Genomic DNA, 16,544 nt, shown 5'->3' on the forward strand with positions numbered 1-16,544 from the left:
AGTAATTTAAAATATCATTCTTCTGATTGAATTAAGCCCAGTGATGTTTATTGGTGGGAGTGTGAGTTTGGACCCTGTTCTGCACTTTATCTAATGTTTCATTTACATTTTCAGTATGGACTCCTTTCTTTCCCTCTTTATTGCTGCTTTTTTGATAGTTTGTATTTATATAGCAAAGGTTTAACATTATACTTTTATCTTCATACAAAGTGAAAAACTATGCAGCATGTAACTTCTTTCATCTATCTGTCTCCATTACTGCTACCTTTCAATCGCATTCAATAACATTATCTTTCTTTGTGCTGACCTTTGTACTCATATTGTTAACCTTCTGCTATTATTTTCAGCTGTATACAGTCTACTTTAACTTCCAACATTGCACCTTTCTCTCCTTCTCATGGCATTTTTGTTAGCTGTTATTTCTATGTTCAGGACACTTAATATTTACAGACCATTCTGCTACTTTTATGTCAATCTTTTCTCAGTAAAAATTCTACTGTTAAGGGTTTTCATTACTCATCACCACCCCTCTAATAAAATTTTTATAACAACTTGGATGGATAGAAGTTGTGCTCTAGTAGATTCTTCAGGAAGGCCTCGTAAACACAATAATTCCCAACTTTCTGTATATTCAAAAGTATCAGTAGCCTTCACACTTCTCAGCTTGAGTGAGTAAAATATTCATGGTTCACATTTTTTCCCCTATGTATTTTGAGTGTCTTTTTTCTGATGCAGAATTGCATTATAAATAATATCTACTGTGAAACTTTTTATTTTGCTTCCAAGAGATTCAGCATTTTGTCTGGGTGTTCAAGGAATACTTTCTTTATAGTTACATTTCAGTAGTTTTAATAGGGCTAGAGCTTAGTGTTGACAACATATCTGATGAGTTTTTATCAATGGCCAAAATGCTATATTAATTTTTAGCATATTTGTGTGCTGGCTTTAGATGAAAAATCACCTAATTTATTTTTTGTTACTCATATTCATAATAGATAAATTATTCTTGAGAATCAAGAATTCTTCTGAAGAAGATAATTAGAAGGTCCAAGGCCCCTGTTCTAAGCTTCATGGGTCAAGCAGATTTTAAACTATGACTCTTCTAAGTCACGTGGCTACAACTCTGGCTGCATTTGTCCTGAGTCTTACATTCTACCTACTTTCAGGAGGGTTGCTATTTCCTGCCCTCGCTTACAGGTTTCTTCACCAACATCATCTTTGAATGTGGTGCACCCCCCATTTAGGTATTACGTACAGGATGCTAGTATTTTCTGAAATCTGTCAGGTTGTTTTGACCTAGAAATAATGAAATGTTAAGGTGGTCCTGTGAAGGAAGAATGAGTGGTGTGTTTGTCCATAAACATGCTATTCTGTTTGTGATCTTGATCACATATGTGGAAGTGTATAATATGTATACTAGATGGCATTGGTGGGCTTCTTGCAAATACCTTAAACTGAATTATTATTTTTTAAACTTCCTGTCATTTCCCAACGCAAAGATCTAAGTTTCAGTAGATTTGCTCTATTTTCACCTTAGGTTTACTTGTGTTTCATAACTCCTGTTATTAAGTGCTAGACAGATGAGGGGGTGGAGGGTGGGGGAAAAGAGATATAGTCAATAATGTTGTGATAAGTTTACACAGTGACAGATGATGACTAGAATTAGTGGGGAGATCATATTTTAAGGTATAAAAATGTTGAATTACTATATTGTACACCTGAAACTAACCAGTTTCAGGTTATATTATACTGGTTATATTATAGCCAGTATAATATTGTATGCCAACTATAGCTAAATAAAAAATAAAATAAAATGAGTTGAATTTTGGAACACAACACCAAAACAAAGCAAAGAAAAAAAAGCTTGGGGCTCTCCAGGCTTTGCAGAATGGGGAGTGGGTTCCAAGAAACATCTCTAAACAATAGAGAGGAAGCATAAATATTTGCTGGATGGCTCTGCTACCTGTCACTGTTTCCCTTAGTATTCTGTATGGTTTCCAAGAGGAGTGGGAGGGTGCAGAACTAATTTTCTGAATAGGAAATTCCCAGAAAATTTTAGCGTAAGCAAAGCCACTGCTTTCTAAGTATTCCTTAAAATATCTGTGGTTTGTTGTTTCTGCTATTAATTGATTTTCTTTTTGTGTAGGACTTTGTGTAGAACAAAAACTTGTGTTTTTGTTCTAAAGGTGATGTAATAATGCCACCGATAATCTGAAGGGAATTCAATAATTCTAGCTTTTAAATGTGATGCTAAAATTTTGTGTGAACAAGCTAAGTATCAACAACTCATGCTGAAAGCTTCTTTCAAAAACTGGCCACTTTAATCATGTGTCCTAAAGTAGCAGAGTGGGATCTGACTCTAACTTCAACCTGTAAACAATGAGGTTATGAACAGGGCATGATGGATTTTATAACCACTTACAGAGGTACTACTTCATGTGAAATATTTAAAGGGTCTTTTTGCAAATTAATTGTAAGACTCTGCTAATTTTTACTGACCCAAACTTGGGAATACGATTGATGATTGGGAAGGTCATTTTTAATTTGAACCATGTTTACTATTAGAATTACAAGGATCTGAGATCTTGGTTTTCACGTATTACCTGAAGCAGCACATACTAGTTTCTCAGTTCATTAACTAATAACTCAGTGAGGATACACTAAATGATAGAAATTTTTCAAATGCAGAAAACAAAAACTTAAAAATCTAGGAAGATAAAAATGTTGGAATGAAAAGTATTGTTTACTCCTAACTTTGCACCCCTAGAAACCCAAGACAGTATTTCTTACTAGGTCATAGCTTCTTAGTTCACAGACATAATCTAGTTGCTAAATGTGGAATTTATTATTAAGAAAGCTAACACTATGTGAATCCTTTTTCCAAGTCTTACTCAGTGTGACCTGTCAATATTTCTCAATGTGACTATGTAATGGGAAAATAGAAATGCTTTGATATTCCGAAGATAATTAGATACTAACTCTGACCTAACACAAATTCCAGAATTCAAAAAAAACTAATGTGATCAACCAATTAATGTTAGGGCTTATAATGGTCAGGTGATAGGTACATTGATTTAATAGAAAAATACCACTTGTAGGAATCAAAAGTAATTCCATATACCTTAGCCTATTCAAGTATTTCATATAACTACCTTTCCAGAGGCAAATTAACATACTCTTGGCACCTGATATGTAGTTATTGCCTTACCTTGTGTTTTTTTTTCTTGTCCAAATCATTCAAAATACTCAAAAATAGTGCAAAAGTAGCAGGAAGGGCCACAGATTTTCAGTCTTACTCTAGGGTTATATCAATTCTCTTGCTCTCTAATACATAGTCCAGAGAGATATTGAACCCACTTTGATATCCTACAGAACATTATGCCATCTATTACATTGAAATCATTATGATAGCTCAATCGGGCGAGTATAAGATGCCTTTAAAACACAGCATGGGAGAGAACAGTAAATCTCAGGATACTTCAGAAGCTTTCCACATCTGCACAGTATCTAGGAATCCACTGGTCTGAGACATGTAAAGTACCCCCTCTAAAGTGAGAGGAAAACTGACACATAAAGAAGCACAATATTTATCAGGCCCTTTTGGATTTTAGAAGCAACATATATGTTCTTGAATTCACTATCCCACCCATTTACTGGAAAATCCAGAAGGCTGACAGATTTGGGTCAGATCCAAAGCAAGAGAAGGATTTCCTCAGGTCCAAACTACGGCACAACCTGCCCTATTACTCGAGGTCGATAACAAAGCAGTCCCAGTGGTAACAAATGTGTGACACAGACAGGTATCATAAGGCACCTCCCGCCAATCCCAAAGAGAACCACAGCATGGACGCCTCTAGGGCTTGGAGTAAAACCATGCCTCCTTCTAATGAGGACTAGTCTCCATTTGAAGAGCCAGATTCGTAGACACAGAGAACGGATGGAGGGTTGTCAGAGGGGAGGGAGGCTGGGGACTGAGTGCAAACGGTTAAGGGATTGAGAAGTACAGATGGGTAGTTACAAAACAGTCATGAGGATGTGAAGTCCTGTATAGGGAATGTTGTCAATAATATTCTAATAACATACAGTTAATATACAATGATGCTAGGTGGGCACTGGAAATATTGGGGTTAACACTCTGTAAAGGATATGATTGTCTAACCACTATGCTGTATACCTGAAACTAACACAAACTAATAAATACACATAAATAAATAAAAATTCATTTAAAAATGAAAAAAGACAAGTCAGCTCCTGATTTACTACTGAACTTGAGTAAAGAATGAACATAGTCAGTAAAGATTGTATTCTTCAGACCCAGGAATACAGAGATTATGACACATACACTGCTCATTGTGAACAAAAGTGTTTCATCGGTTGAATCACACACAGGAACACGTCACTTGTCAATGGACGCTGAGTGTGGGACGGGCCCTGGCAGCACAGGAAGGAGGAATAACTTGCATGGGTAGGATCATCAGTGTTCCTGTTCCTACGACTTTGTTGCCTTAGCCTTAACTCCACGTAAGGTCTTTTAGGATGTTCCCTAGGGCCAGTTACCCAAGGAGAAAACAACATGCGCTCTGTTTTATATTCAGCAGAGGAAGAAAAGAGGTTTTTTTCTGGATGATAGTCTGTCACCAGGAAAAACTTGATAGCCACTACACAACAGAGCTCCTGGGGAGCTGGCCTTAAATGACAGCAGTAAAAGAAATCTTTCCACTTGGGTGGCTGGTCTATGGTCCATGGCGAGGAGTTGGCCTGAAGTATTGATTTACACTAAAGCTATTTCTTCAGCAATTCAGAAGATTTTGTAAGTCCTTAAATGCTCTGTACTAAATCCATCTCTGCTCAAACCCGCTGGAGAGCGTCACAGCCTCCTCGAACGAACCCTGACCAAAGGAATTTAACTGACATTTTATGACCTGACTATATAATACACCGTGTTCATGATTTAAGAAGCATTATAATCAACTGTCATATATAAAGAACAACTGTTGCTACTTTTGTTTGCATTTAGCAGAAATCATTCCTACATATATGGTTGTGCTAAACAACCCTCATCTTGACAGAGTGGTGGAGCTGTTACAGAGATTGGAAAAAATGCTTTAAAAAAAAGTAATTTCTCAGACCCTAAGACTATATAGGGAGGTGAATTTGACGAGTCAGAATGCATTTGCCTAGTGAGAACTGCAAGAGGTTAAACACCGTCTTTTGGTTAATAAGTCAAGTGCCCTAAAGGCTTGGGGTCATAAAATGTCTAAGCCATGGTGCGTTGGGAATTTTTAAATGTAGCTTTACATGACCTGAGTGAAGGATTGAAATATTGATGTAGGTGTTCTTCTAGAAAGAACATTAACTTTCCTTCTTAATTTTAAAAGTCCACATTGAGCTCTGTCTAGCTGGCCTGATGAATAAACCACCCTTGAGAAAGCAGTAGCAACTGATATGCAGCTGATTTGATTGAAGGAGTAGAAAACTATAAAATCAATAACCTAAAGGTCTTGTTTTCTGGAAACCTTCAGGCCAAATATACCTCCTTTGGAAATGTTAGTACAAAATATGTAAGTAGTGACATTTAATCCATTTCTTTACAAAAAAAAAGGAGTAAAATTTATCTTATAAGGGTTGAAGGATTTTTTTCTAGAGTATATAGTGGCGATTCTGGAATTAATTAATTGTTCATTATACTTCTTAGGGGCTATGATAAATAATAATACTGATACACAATGGAATTCTACTTGGCCATAAAAAGAGGAAAGTTTTACCCTTTTCAACAGTATGGATGGACCTGGAGAACATTATGCTAAGTGAGATAAGCCAGCCAGAGAAAGACAAATACCACATGATTTCACTCTCATGTGGAATATAATGGACAAACTGAACTAACAAGCAAAACAGAGACAGATTCACAGGTAGAGAGCAGGATGGCAGCTAAGGGCAGGGGGAGGTCAGGGAGTGGAGGGATTGCTAAAAGGAAAAAGGCCTCACGGACATGGGCAAGAGAATGATGGTTGCTGGGAGGAGCGGGGATAAGGGGACTAAATGGTATTGGGAAAAATACAATAAAGATTAAATTTTAAAAAAGGAAAATAATAATACTGATAATAATACCCATTAGCATTTAGTTCCTGCCACTTGACTGGCTTTGTATTAAATATCTCAGATAATTTAGCCTTGTGAAATTATAGAAATAAAATCTGAACCTGGTTTGTTTGGCTCCAAAACTTGCAGTTTTCCTCAGTGGCACTGAAATAAATCTATGTGGAAATATATTTGAAAGGCTGTTTTATAACAAAGGACTAAGTGATTTAGGTGTTGAATCAATGCAAAAAAGCTAAATGGTTTCACAATATTGGGATGATAAATACACATCAAGAACACAGTAGTTTTCTCATATTAAGGCCCAGCTCTGAGCTAAGTTGTCTCCATTCTTACCACTTGGGTAAAGCACTAAAATGAGAACTTAGTTGTTTATTAAATTTTTTCAGGGATTTCTTCACGGTTAATACATCTCTTTGGTCTTCCTACCTGCTCTACACTTTCTCCTCTTGATAATGCCCTGTGCTCTGAAAGTTATATATCACTTTGTTTCTCAACTTCTCGAGCACCAGAACTATCATTTCCTAAAGAGAGTTCTTCTCAACTAACTGCCAGAAGGAACTGTAAGAAAGTATTTGTTTCCTTGTATCTTATATCCACATGCACCCAAGATCACCCACTGCGGCAGAGACACTGAGCCATCAGATGGCTAACGTGGCTCATCGGGTGGGGACCAGCCAGCTGCCCCCTCAGTCATGCCATTGCTTTCACAATGGGCACATGAATGGGATACCCACATTGGCCAGGGTAGAGGAGGCAATGCCTATACCTACCAATATGTCTTCTGTCTCACTGAGACTGACTCTTGCTGCTGAATGTCTAATCTAATAGCACCAAAATTGACATGAAATCCTCAAATGGTACCATCCCTCATGAACTCACCCAGCTCCCTGATGGCACGTTGAATAGACCTGACCCCTTTTTCCCCAGAAGGCAACAACTTGTGTTTATCTAGATTGATACATATTCTCATTAATAGGTTTGATTTTTCTACCCACAGAGCCTCTGCCAACTGAGTCCAAGGACTCACAGAATGTCTGATACTGCATCACGTTGTTTCAGACCAAGGAACCCACCAGTCCTCCATATACTGCCTCCTCTATCAGCTGCTGAGTGGACAGGATGCTGGCATGGCCTCTCACAGGGGCAGCTCAAACATGAGCACAGAGATGACTTGCAGGGTCGAGGCACGTCTGCAGTGCTGCTTCAAGCAGAATCCTGGGTCCTGGAGCCCGAAGGATGGAAGAAAGAGTGACTGCCCTCACTGCCATTCCAACTGACCAACGTGAAGAGTTCTTATTTTCCATCAGTATACATTCTGGCTCTGTTTTACCTGAGGTCCTTGTTCTTTCATGGGACTCAGGGCTGGGTTGGGAAGGAATCTTTCACCAAAGGATCCAGGATCCTGGGAACTACCACCTCGTCTTAATTCTCTTCAAAACACTGAAGAAAAGAGTTACTGTTCTGGCCCCACTAGCTGACCCTGATCAACATGAAGAAATAGAGTTGCTGTGTAGCGGAGGCAGATAGGGCTGAAATGCAAGAAATTCGCTGGAGTGCCTGTTTTGCTTCCATGGTCAGTAACAGGCGTGAATGGGCATTCCCAGCAACCCTTGCCTGAATAGGGCATAATAACCGTAGGAGCTCAGACTTTTGAGGGATGAAGGTGTGACTCTCACCACCAGGCCGGCAAAAGTACTAGCTGAGGATGAGCAGAATCTGGGAGTGGTTGAGGTGAGAGATGATGAATATCAGTTGTGGGTTCGAAATAATTATAGCCAGCTCCACTAGTTTCCCTGTTTTGTAAATTGTGACTGGCTACTGATTCAGAGAAGTGATGCAGGGACAGAATTTAACACAAGGCACTCGTGAATTAGGATATGAAAGTGTGGACCTTAACCAATGTAGCCAGTGCCGGTTCATCTCGCTCTGGCTTTACCATTTCATCACACTCGAGCTGTTTTAACTGCCATTACCTGCACCTCTTGGCCCCCAGTCTTTCCCCGAAGCTACAAAAAGTCACTCTTACCCCTGCACACAGTATCTGGAATTGCCAGAAAATTAACTCCCCCTTCTCCCCACACCCCAGCAGGGACAGCTGTCAATCCCTGACAGATGGGAGTTGGTGAATGAGTATCTGTTTCCTCACTCAGAATTAGCAAATGTCCCTTTGGAAACTGTACTTATCAAGATCCTCTCCTTTGTTGCCCTCTTTCTAGAATCTTAGCCCCTCTAGGATTAATTGTTACAGTAATCTGGACTCTAATGCCTTTACTTTAGTGATTTTCTTTTTAATTTTAGCAACTTTTCTAGTTGATTGGTGGGATTATCTTTGGTGTGAGCTACTGTACCCTAATCAGCAGAGGAAACCCTCTGTGAGCCCCTTCTGAGTTTCTAAGAAAATACCTGGCTATTGTCTAAAACTATGCTAATAATAAGTAGTATTTATTAAGCAATTACTATTTGATATGCTTTATAGTGGTCAGCATGCATACATTATATACAATTATGCCATATGCAGATGTTATTCCTTTTTTACATATAAAAATTTGCTGAGAGAGGCTAAATAACTTTCTAATGATCGCAATTTAATTAACAAGTGATTTTCTTGAATTTGAAGCTAATTCTGCTTTCAAGCTTTTTATTGCCTTATCAGTGACCCTCCAGTTTTGTACATACAGGCAAGTAAAGTGTGTAAGGCGCAGGTCCCCAGACCTAAGTCAGAGGTATTCCAATTAATTCCGTCTCCAGAGAGCCCTGGAATCAGCATCTTTGGCAAGCAGCCAAGATAACTTGATGTCTGTAGTCTAAGACTATATTTTGAGAAGCACTGCCCTATATCAGATTACCTACTTTATACCTTATATAAGAACATAAGCTTTTAAAAATTGTGATTTTTCTTGTATTCAGAGGTCAGATATGATGCTTTGAATATGATTCTCCCAGGCTATAATATAGCACATAGAAGGGCTTCCATAAATATTTTATGCCTAACAGAAAATATTTTACAAGGGACTGTGTACATGATTTGATATTATTATGGCCTAGCAGCAATAAGAAAAAACAAAACCAAAATCTCATTTTCAATAGCACAGGAATCACAAGTCATCTGTGCCTGCCTTGGATGACATTACAGTTTACAAGGAAATGAACATTGTGCTTTTCCTGCTAGAGATAATAGGCTATATAATTAAGTGCTTTAGAAACTAAACACAAACATATTTTAAGATGTGGCTAATTTAGTGTCAAATCAGCATCTTTTTGTTATGAATATTATTTATTTATTTTTGACAACTAATCTTAAGGAAAGGAGTTCTCTTAGAGAAAAATTGAGCTCCAAATTTAAAATTTTCAGCAACTTTTACAAAAATAGGCCAAACCCTGAGGAATATTATAAAGTTTTAGATGTCAGTGAGAATCATTTAAATTCAGCATGCACTTATTTAGCATAAATTTTCATTCCTCTTATCATACATGTGTTTGATAGACAAATCATTCCTTCCAATCTGTTCACCTCGACTCCAGTCAGTACAGAGGGTGTTGGTCACACACTCTCCGATAAGCCACTTGGACTTTGGAATAAAATGATAGCTCATCTAATGTACGCATGTTGTGAAGTTTTCACAACACAAGGAAAACTTTGACTTCAGTTTATTTGGTATAGTATGTATTTGTGGCAATACTGAGGGTTAACATATGGTCAGTGAGCTGATCTCGCTATCCACAAATACTTTGCACTAAAGAAAATGACAATTCAGAAAAATACCTGAAGTAAGAATAACAGGTTACTCATATATAGATACTTTCTGCTACATGATGTGTCAATGGGAAAGAAAAAACACAAACTTAGAGCACAAAGCCAGACTAATATTTCTGGCATGAGAATTACGTTACGTCCCCAGGATGCTAACGGGATGTGACATTAAAACGAGTGTCATCCGTCACATGTGTAAAAGTAGGAGAAAGAAACTCGAAAGCCAACGTTCCATAACGCCCTTGAATACCAGGCAAAGCAAGCACAGCTCACATAAGAAAAGCTTTCCAAGAAGGAAGGACAAAGAAGCATCAGAAAGAAGAAGCAAAAATAAATAAATAAGCACCACAAAAGTATTTGTCTTAAAATTCGCCAATCAAAACACAAAGCCGACTCTGAATGAGTTTAAAAAATAGAACTTGTCCATATACAATTTAAAATAGATCATGATTAATCAAAGTGACACATGTTTTGAAATATTAAGAGGGAATCCACTTCTGGGTAAGATGGACTAGGTTAGAACAGGCCCATGGTCCTCCTGCAATAACTAGATAAAGGGAGATAAACTTAGGATGTTACGTTTATATAGACATTTGAGAGCTGTGGAAGCAATGAGAATTGAAGAAAATAAAATGCCTCTAAAGAGGAATTTTAAGAGCAGGAATTTTCCTACATCAGGGTACTTAAAAGAGAACACACTTCTGGCGATGAAAGAGAAATATGGGAAATAAGATGAACACTCATTGTGAGATTCTTAGAAAAATTGGGAATAAAAAGGAATTTCCTCAGTCTCAAAAAAGAGCAACTGCAAAAGAACATGCAGCAAACATCATGCCAAAGGCGGACCGCTTTGTCCCAAGATGAGAAAGGCACAAAGACGCTCTGTGTCAAAAATATTCTGTGTCACCAGTTCCAATCAGAATTAGACTGGATGTTCTACCCAGTGCCATAAGGCAAGAAAAAAAAAAGACATTAATATTGAAAAAGAAGAAATAAACTGCCATTGTTTACAGGTGACATGAACGTTATGTGTAGAAAATCTGAAGGAATCTATAATTATTAGAAATACCAAGTGACTATAGCAAGTCTAATGTAAAAAACATTGATTTTTAATACTTCCTTTATAATTTTAAAACAAATACATCAAACACCTAGCAATAAACCTCCTAAAAATGTGAAAAACAACTATATTGAAAAGTAGACAATTGGAAGAGGCCTTTAAGTAGAGAGATAAACAACCTTCCTGGGCTGGAAGACTCAACACACTGAAGATGTCAAGTCTGCTGAAATTAGCTTATAGGTTCAGTGCAATTCCAACCAAAACTCCAGTTGACATATTTTTTTTAAATCAGTCACTGATTCTAAAATTTATGTGGAAACTCAAAAGGCCAAGAATAGCTATCACACACTTACAGATAAGGATTCATAGTCATCTAATACATGGTAAAGTTGACCTGCTAGTACATGGAGAGAGAATGGTTCTAAATCAACTGGATATCCATACAGAAAAAAATATTTGACCCAATCTTTATTCTACACATAAAGGTCAATTTGACCATGGATTAGAGACCTAAATGTGAAAAAATAAAACTGCCACACTTTTAGAAGAAGGCATGTGAATCAATATTCAGGATCTTAGGATAAGGAAAGATTTCTCTGACACTACAAAAAAGCACTAACTGTTCAGAGAAAAATGTGGTAAAACTGCACTAAATTAAAATTGAGGGCTGCTGTTCATCCAAAGACACCATTAAGAGAGTGTAATGGAGGTCATGTGTTGAAGAAGTTTTGAAGACTTACAATGGACAAAATATTTATGTCCAGAATATATAAAGAACCTTTACAAAACAATTTTTAAAAGGTAGACAAGTGAGTAAAACTAGGACAAAGTTCACCACAGGGATTAGTAATGGCTTAAATGGGTTCTTAGGGTACGGGGAATGATCTGTTTCTTCACACAAACACTGGTTACACCTGGTCAAACATGCTTTATCCACGGGTCAAACATGATTCTACACATTCTCACTAATGTGTTCACTTACTGAGAATCCACTGGGCAATGTGTTTACTATAATGTGTATGCTTTTTAGTATAAATTATATATTGCAATAAAAATGTGCAAATTATGCGTCTCATGAGGAGAATAAATACAGGTCTCAGAAAAGAAGCCAAAAATTAGGTAACATTAAGTCTGTGCAAATGTAGAACGTATGGCAAGGTATGTTTTATAGAACTGTAATCGCATGTGTGCCACTGGGAAATCAATGCCATTTAAAAAAATAATTGTGACTTTCCCAAATGAAGTTATTGAAATTAAAGCATCAGTGTAAGTTAAACTTTAAATAAGTTTTATCATGTAGAGAATAGAAAACAGACACTAGTGTCTGATTTGGAAGATTTGTCTACCTTAGGACCCTGCCTAATTCAATGCAAAATGTACACAACTCTTCTTTCCACTGAATTGCTATAGGAATATTCTGTCCGATATTTTAAAATGTCTTTCTAATATAATGTTATTACAAAGAATAGATTGGAACTTTTAAAATTTAATCTTTATTGTATTTTTTCCCATTACCAAGTAGTCCCCTTAGTACCCATTTCCGAAATGGCACCAGATATATAAGGATGTAACTTTTATTTGTTTTTCCCAGGGGTAGTATAAAATTAACAAATAGCTTAGATATTCGCCCTAAACAATCACTGTGGAATATAATGCTACTGTAACATGCACCAAATAATCTGATAGAGGATGGAAAATGTTCTTCTAATGAAAGGTTTAGAATGACATCCTGTCAAGAACAAAATAAACTATTATAGCAATACCCTCCTAAAAGGTACAGTTTTATAAATAATATAAAATGTAAGAGTTAATTTGCTTATGTACATAAATATAAAAACATATTTGATAAATAATAAATGCTATAATTATGACAATTATTAAATTATAGGTTATTTTGAACTAATAAAGTTATAAGAATCGCTTCCACAGATTTCATAGTCAAAGAAGTCACACTGGGTTTCCTCTTCATAAAACAAAAATCTTGCTATTTTTTGACCACATACGAATTCTAGAAAGAATCCCAATATTCCTGTTTTGTCATGTCTCTCCTTTGGAGTGCTTTTCATTTCGAACTAATACAACCTAGTGATTAATAGTTTCTGTGATATGTAAAAATCGACCTAAGTTTAGACTCAGTTCCCTTTCTTAAATGTCCTGTGGTCTTTGATAAATCACTTAGCCTTTCTAATCCTCAACCTTCTCATTTGTAAACAACAATAACATATTTATGTTGAGTTTACACTTATAAAATGCTTCGCACGGTGCCTGGAAATTAATACAAGGGGGTACTCCCCCCAAAATGAAAGTTATCTTCTTGAGGGTGGGCCCCTTGTAGTGCAGGCTTCCCCCACTGGGTGAGTGGTTAGGAACTCATCTGTAACAGTGTATCAGCTGGCGTTGCTGTGAGAGGCTAAGTTTGGCTCCAGTGAATTTTTTTTGAAGACTCTTTCAGCATGTTTGCCCATTTCATGATGGATGATTTTCAAGTGCGCCTGCGCACATTGTGTTAAATATTCAGCAGGTTTTGACCAAACACAGCCTGACCCCCATATCCTACTTACCCTCTCTATCCACCCTATCTTGCCCCAGTCTACTTTTTTCGTTTGTTTCCCCAGCTGAAAAAAAGTCCTCAAAAGGAAATGTTTTGCCAATGTGGAACTAGTAAAACAAAAAAACAACAGAAGCACTAAAAGGCATCAAAATTGACACGTTCAAAACTGTTCTGAGCAGTGGAAAAAATATCTTAATAGGTATATTGCATCAAACAGAGAGTACTTCAAAGGTGACTGAAGTTAAAACACGTAAGAATAAATACACAATTTTTTATAAATACATTTTTGGGTTTTTTGTCCCTCTTTGTATGCATATCAGATTATCTTACTTTTATTTTAAGAAACATTAAACATCACTGGGTAACACCAAGTTGAGTTCTCCAGAAAAATACTAATACATCTATAAAATCATGGGCCCAAATCCTTTTCCTTATTTCTCTCAGCAGAGCTAAGAGTTTGACATTGTGAAAACAAAATCAAATCAAATCAGCCGGTGACAACAATAGCAGTATATTAGTCAGCTATTGACGCAATAGTCCTGCCTAATAAATTGCCCAAGACTTAATGGCTTAAAACAATAAGGTGTTCAGCTCATATGGGTTGGTCAGCTGGGGAGGTTTGGCTTTAGGCAATGTAGAAATGTACTAGCTAGTACTAGCCCTAGGCTGAACTCTAGAGGCTAACTAGCCTGTGTTCCAATGACCCAAACACAAAAGCACAAGCGTTACCTCTGAACACAATTCAAGTCTCTGCTCACTTCACACCTGCTACTATCCCACTGGCTAAATCAAACCACAGGTCCAAGGCCAATTTCAAGTGATAAGAAAGTGTGTTCTAGTAACTGGGAAGTTGTGGGCAGAGAAGAGTGTAAAAGAATCATTCTTTTACAGCTGAGTGGTGGGTTAGGACCAGCCATTCAGTCTGCCACAAGGAGATCTGTCTTCATGGTGTAGAGGACCACAAGCTGCTCTTGGGGCCACTCTGATCAGATATCAAGGCGAAGGCGAAGGCCTTGGAACATACAAAATGAATCCAATACTCTGGATAGCCCTAAATTATTTCATCTGTAAAATAGGATTGATAGTAATCTTTAACTAATGGGGCTTCTATTTCAGAATGTAAGCAAAATAAGTTGCATAAAGCAACCTTTGATACAATAAATGGCATAATGTTCAAGACATTAGTTAACATACATCTACCAAACAAAAAAGCTAGTTAGTTCCATTGCACATACACGCCAGTGGCTATGAGAGTGAGTAAGCAACAGACTACATGTGTTTAGCTTATTCTGACTTGTCACTGTAGGAACACATGTGTCTCCATCACTTTTGCTCTTAATCATATTGGGTTGATTTAAGAGCATGACCTTTATAAATTGTAAGATAACGTATTTGAAATAAATAAGTAAAGATAGAGGGAATCCCTCAGTTAGTCTTTGTCTCATTTAGGACATTGTCCTACATTGGCTTGTGATTGAATTAATTTCAATTGTAAAGCAAGGCTACTTTTGGTACAAGCATCTGTTTTTTGCATTCTTAGAAAAAGAAGGAAGTTCAATTGCTCAAGGAGTTCTGTATAGTCCTAGATACATTTTTCAGTTCTGTAGTAATTAAAGAAAACAATTAAAAAATGTCAGGATGGCAAACTCAGTATGGCTGATGAAAAAGGGAGTCAAAAGAATCTGATATTTTATGCTAAATTTCAAACAGTGACCTCGAAATTAATGCTGAGAGATGAGTTGGAAGCCAGGGGAGCAGCAAACTTAGGTGGAAGTTTTCTTAGTGACCATGTTCAGTTATTAGTATTGAATATATAGTTGGAATTAAAACTTTCATCTAAATAGACATGTATATTTACATATTAGAAAAGATTTTCTAGCACACTTGTCCAATGTTTATTTTATTTCTCTATTTTACTTTCCAGTTCTTTCACTCTTTGAATGATTTGCTACCCAATATCGAACAGAAAATATTCCTCATATACTTTTACTTAGGCATATTCAAAGTTTTAACATGCTCTTATCAACATTTCACTTCTGTAGGAATATATCTATAAGTCAAGTCATGGGTATAAATTGATAAATTTATAAAAATACTCGTTTTAGTGTCTACTATACACCAGCCATTTCATAAAAGGGAGGCCAAAAATATCTATACATATATATTCAGGAATTTCTCTTTCTTTCTTGAAATGATTAGAATATGCCCTTAAAAATTTAACATAGTACAAATACAGCTCTCTCTGTCAGATGGCAAGAAGAAGCAAAAAAGGAGTTGATGGGAAATTCTTTTGAGACCAAAACATAAGCATTTTTAAAATATGATCTACTTAAAGAACATTTTTTAATAGGAACCCAGAGAGATTTATAACGGTGGCTGTGTTCCTATTTTTAGCTCTCACCTTGGGACCTTCAGCAAGCCTTGCTTCTTCCATGCAAACCAAGTGGAACTAGCAGATTGGCCTGGAAGCATGAATCTCTCCACAGGGCAATGAGGTGTCAAGCAATGGCCTCCTAAGGACAGAGAACATAGGGGAGCCATGGGTTTCACCATGCTGGGTTGAGGGCACTGTCCCACCCCAGTTTCTGACCCTGACTCACTAGGGAGACTCAGTCTTTGACCAAAACCCTGCGCTGTCACTTTTCCAGTGAGCCTCAGACCTTCAGGATATCTTTTATGACTTTTAGTTGCTTTTCAGTAAAATCTGACTGGTCTTTTTGGAAGCACATTTTGGGGAAAGAGGTCACAATCACTGTCTGGTTTTATTGTTTTTTCTTTCCCTTTAATTAGTGATGTAGTTTTATTTATGGTTTGTTTTTGCAGCAAATTTTTCTTGATTGCCATTGTATATATTCAATTTTTATGTCTCTTTTTCTATACAAACGGGTCTTAAGTCAGATTATGGTTCCATAATCTGACTGGCATTTGGTCTTGTACAATTCTTAGTAATTGGGTCTTCATTGGACAAAAATGTGACTTAAAGCTAATTGTTTTCAGCTTCATTCTAGTTTTACTCTTGACCCCGTCTCAGTTTTATTAAGGAAAAAATTCCTCATCAATCACCTACATTTCAATGAGCT

The sequence above is a fragment of the Sturnira hondurensis genome, unplaced genomic scaffold (genome assembly GCF_014824575.4).
Source record: "Sturnira hondurensis isolate 20B ecotype Veracruz unplaced genomic scaffold, ASM1482457v3 Scaffold0005252, whole genome shotgun sequence".
Lineage (NCBI taxonomy): Eukaryota > Metazoa > Chordata > Mammalia > Chiroptera > Phyllostomidae > Sturnira > Sturnira hondurensis.